The sequence below is a fragment of the Vanessa cardui genome, chromosome 1 (genome assembly GCF_905220365.1).
Source record: "Vanessa cardui chromosome 1, ilVanCard2.1, whole genome shotgun sequence".
NCBI classification, from domain to species: domain Eukaryota; kingdom Metazoa; phylum Arthropoda; class Insecta; order Lepidoptera; family Nymphalidae; genus Vanessa; species Vanessa cardui.
Window position 1 is genome coordinate 9,609,757 of NC_061123.1, and position 5,260 is coordinate 9,615,016.

The 5,260-nt window shown below is 29.9% G+C and overlaps 1 non-coding gene across 1 annotated transcript; it reads right to left on the reverse strand.

The window, feature by feature from the left end:
- Nucleotides 1-1,099: 1,099 nt before the first annotated feature.
- Nucleotides 1,100-1,285, reverse strand: LOC124534780. Its single transcript, XR_006966763.1, has one exon. It is a non-coding gene; the product is annotated as a U2 spliceosomal RNA (small nuclear RNA).
- Between the last annotated feature and the right edge of the window lie 3,975 nt (nucleotides 1,286-5,260).

The following is a 5,260-nucleotide window of genomic DNA, read 5'->3' on the forward strand; positions in this document are numbered from 1 at the left end:
AAACTCAAAAGTAGTCTTCGTAGACACAATAAGGATATAATTTACGATTAATTTACAACTGTACACATTTTACTTCAAGGAAATATTTGCTAATATCAGTAAATAAATATTACGAATTTCAAGTTCAGAGTAGAGTACAAATAAGCCCATCTTGACGTAGTCGACTAAAAATAAATGGGTATTATTGTTTTTCACATTATAATGAAAATAAGGAAGTGTGTTTTAATTATTTCAAATCTTCTAATTAACAGGAAATTCGGAGCGTAAATACTTGTTTCATGTTTTAAAATGATTGATTAGTGGTTTAAACTATACGTTGCCTATGACTTTGTTTATGTTACGCGAGTAACGTTTGCATATATTTCTATAAACAAAAGCGGCGACTGTAGTAGCTCAAGCATAAGATGAAAAAGGTTATACGATATAGTTAGAATTAACTAAATGCACGGTTAGCTAGTGTTATATTTTACCATAGCGGCGAATGTGTCGAAAAATCTAATTTCAGACCGGCAAACTTAGAATGCGCGTGTTGTAAACATCAATCGAGTCCGTCAAACAAACAAATATGTTATCAAGAACGAAAACAAAAGTGTCACGTTAATTAAAGAACTCACGAGGAAAAAAACAACGATCGATAAATTTTATAATGAATATGGAAATTTTATTTACAAATTCCTGAAATAAATTAAAATATTATCCTGTTCATTGTTTAGCTGTAAATAAAATTTCGATTGTTGTCATGTCATTATAAAAAAATCAACTCACTGAGTATTGGTATCATTTAAAATTATAACATACAAATTTGTAGTACAAAACAGACTGTCAAAAAAATAGTACTACTGGTCTATCTTTTCTTCTATCCGTACTAGCAACAAGTGCGCGTTTGTTTATAGCCAGAAACTGTTGAATATTTATTTTGTTAAGTCGAGTTTTATCGCACGCTCTCTGTGGGAACAAGTTGTAGAACTCGGATGTAAGTTGTAAACAATATAATTTATGTCCAGAACATTTATACTTATATGTATATAATAAGTAAACATTAAACTTTCTATAACAATAGATCTACAATTGATATTCTGAACATTTTCATACATCATATATTACATCAGTTGGTTTCTAAAACTTTAAAAAGATCCGTGTTATAGCGGGAAACCAATACACCGACATAAGTATTCCTAAGATTGGCCTTTTTATATACTGGTCCCTCAGTGCGGGAACTTTCAGATATTAAGCTGACAATAATAGATACTACATTTTGATCTTAGCCAAAAGGCCGAGAAGCGTTCCCAAGATCTGTCTGGCCTAAATTTATTTTTATGAAATTTGCCACGAGTGATATAACATCTTTGGTCCCAAGGCCAACCTTGCTATCAATATCAAATTGACGACATAAGCAACAGTTAATATTTCTTACACTGCTAATGGCTTTAAACTATGGGAAGCATTTAACATCAGGTTGCCTATTTTCTTAGAAATATTTAATAAAGAAAATAATTAGAAATATACAATTTAAAAATAATAAAACCATACTATGGTCATGGAAAAAACGTCTGTATATACATATACTGTAGGTAATGACAACCAACACATGTAGTTGTTTATGTATGTATGTATATATGTATATAGCTGAGGATTCGAAAATTTAGTTTTGACTTATTACTTTATATCACTTCTCAAATATATACATAATTGTAATTCTAAAGAGTAAATTGCGAGTCGTATGGGTGATTTATGAACTGTTATATCACATGATTATATAATCAAATGTTTAGTGAAAGGTCAAAACGGTTAAAAAACATTTACGGCCTTCGAAATACCAGCAGTGAGTGACTTAATTTATTAATTACAAAAATAGGTTCCTATTTATCGTTTAATGATACTTTCAAATGTTGCTTGACTTTTAAAAGCATAACAAAGTCACGGAACATTAATGTAGATGCGAATTTACACGTGAGTGAATTTTAAAAGTATAAGTAAGATATGTATTATGGCATTAATAAAACCGAAATTATTATTGTAATCGAATTTTGTTTACAGCTAAAAAAATTCTATCATAAAACACAGGAAGCTAGTTATATAACCTTGCAGTGTGGTGGCCACATGTCTCCAAATTACTGTGACCTTGTAGGCTATGTGGGAACTCGGATAAATCTCACTCTTGCGATATCTTGCATCGTAGATAAAGTCATTATAACACAGCTAAGACAAAACTTTGTGGCTGTGTTAACTGCTATTGTTGTAACTGTCATTGATTTAAATAGTAAGTAAGCGATCGATATATTTATTACAATACAAACAGTAGTCGTAACTCCTACATGAATTTGAGAAATGTTAAAATAGCAGAAATTATTTTGACTGAAATTTGTTCTAAGGAGCTTCATTTGCATAAAATTGGAGCTTAAATACATGTTGTTAGCTCATGCTCAAAAGTGAGTAGCTAATAAAAATATAGACGTAATTTCAAGGGTAAATGGACAATAAACAATCTTTTGCTGTACTACTGTGTAATTATATCACGTGTCTGAATTTTTTAAATTTTATTCCATCGACTCTTTCGACTTTTGTTTGACATATGTGTTTGTCGAAGAACTAGAGTATTAAATGAAATTTAAAGTATCTATAACGGAGGTATAGTAGGATGTGTAGCAGTTTTATTTATGAGTAAGCCGATGCAATTAGAAGCAAAGGCATTTTAGATGATTAAAGAGACGTAAGGAATTTGCTCCAATGTCGAATACATAGACTGAGGAGGCTGTGATGTTTTTCCAGGCTGTAACGATATTTGGTTTCTAAATTGCCATGTGTTGCGCATTACGAAGCTAAAAATTGTATTGTGTGGACCATGTACCCACTCCTCTGAGAACTTCGACGGAGCGAATAGAGGACCTTGATGAAAAGTATTTTTTTTTTAATTGATGTATTTTTCCAATTATAACGAACTTTAACTTACATTTTGTTGTAGTGTGTACTTTGTACTCTCTATGTCTATTTTAGCGGTTTGTTTTTTTTTTTTAATTTGACATATTCATATAGACATATACATTGTAAAAAACTAAATTAATATATTTTTCAATTTTTAATGGATTTATGACATGAATCCTGTTAAGTGCAGCACTTTGAAAATTGACTTTATTATTATTTTTTTTATGACAAACAAAAGGATACAATAATCGAAATCACAAAAATCGTAATTGAAAACGAATAGTAAAGCGACAAATGTAACAAATTTACTGAGATTAATATTGGAAATAATATAAGAATAATGACGATATTACAAAAAAAACTCTACTAATACTAACTCTAAAACTTTATAACCTAGCGAGGAGTAAGTACAGTACAACTACACCCAACTCATTGAAATTAGACAAATTCGTACAAACCAATTATAAAACTAAACAAAAAAAAAGTGATAAAAAAAATTTGAAAATGTAAAGAATAATTAGAATATTTATTTATAATATAAATACACAATGGGAAATAAGTATTATGGTTTGTAGCTAAAACAAGACTAAACATATACCTTAATTGTATACCCAATGAAATACATAGTGTTTTGTTGATTAAAGATTTTGACCTTTATTTGTTCGTTCATCGTATAATTACTCTCAAATTGAACTACATACACATATAATATTTACTATGGGTTTTACTGTTTTCTAAGAGGCGCGGAATGTATGACCGTAAGTAGTCCTAATTGGTTGAATCATTCGTTTAACGAAGAAAATTTGTTTCATTTCACGACCGTCGCTATTTACAACTTCACCTACTTTAAAAATGTGAGGTTCTCGATTCAATAAAGACTACAGTACATAACTAGAAAAACGTTTTTAGTTCATTTATTTTCCTATTAGAGCTTTTTAGTAATTAAGTAATTTTAGTTATATTTAAATATTTATTGTATTGCAAATCGAGTTAATAAATATTTTACGTAAAATATTAGTATGGAAATATACCTACCAGAAAAAATATTATTGTATATTTTTAATATCATAAAAAATGAAGAGCAAAGTCGGTTACATATGTAGTATTGATATTTGTCACTTCAGCTGTTTACGAAATATACCGAATATTTCTTACGCTTAAGGTCCACGGGTTTATTAAGGATAAATACTTGTTGGCGCTGAGTGAATGGGCCCAAGTATTCTACTTATTTCCACTTAAAAAAACTTACTTAAATACATCAGCACCAAATTTGGACAAAATATGCGTCTTGATATCGCATTAAATTTTTTTTATTCGACAATGAATATTTCTATTCCCAATGATATTCTTAGACCGATTAAAAATGATTGTAACTTTATATGCTTTAAAAAAGAGATTTATTCACGTAAATATGTTTAATTTAATACAATATGTTCAAAGATATGTCTTTAGTTTAAATTTACGGATCGAATACAACTATAAAGGTGTGAGTGTCTAATCAAAAATCACTCAAGGCAATATAATGATCTCATTACATTCGGGCTATAATAGCTTTCTTCGTGATTTCTCGGTCAGGAATAGTCTAGAATTTGAAAGGGTAATTCATCAGCATCACGAGTAATCATTTTCCCGTCACCTTCCTGCTATAAATAAGAAATAGTGTATCAGTTGCAATATCCACTACACTGATCATTCATTTATTTATTATTATTACACAGATATAAATAGAAATATAGTTACGATCGGATTGGATTACGAAACAATAGCTCCGGTTGGGTCGTCTTCTGACCACGTTGTTGTAAGTAATAATATTTCGTTTTTTATGTTTTTAAAAAGACTAATCTTTGGAACGTGACGTCACACGAAGTGATCTTTCTTCTGAATCGCATAGCAATTTGAAGCGAGATATGTCAGGTCTGAACAAAATACTGTTTAGTGGAGATATATGCGTGTATTTCTACGAAGTTGATTTGGGAGCCACTTAGTAAATAGAGCTAAGAATACTATCTAAGATTGTACATAAATATACCGACAAAATGACTCGATAATTTTAGCTGTGAGAACTAAACCTTACACCAACCTCGAAGTTCCTACATTTTGTATAGTTATGTAAGAACAATTTTATCCACTATGATCTGTAAGCCTCATTGTAATAAAGGTGAAAATGCTGTGAACATAGTGAGAAAATTACACATCGTCTTTTTTTTGTCTCTTAATGTTTCAAGACGAAAACTGACTCATTTCCTGTGCATCATTGTAAGAGGTATTGACTTTTTAAAATGTCACCTCTTACGTCATTTATTTAGTTCAGATTTTCTTAGAGTAGGTATTGTATCGA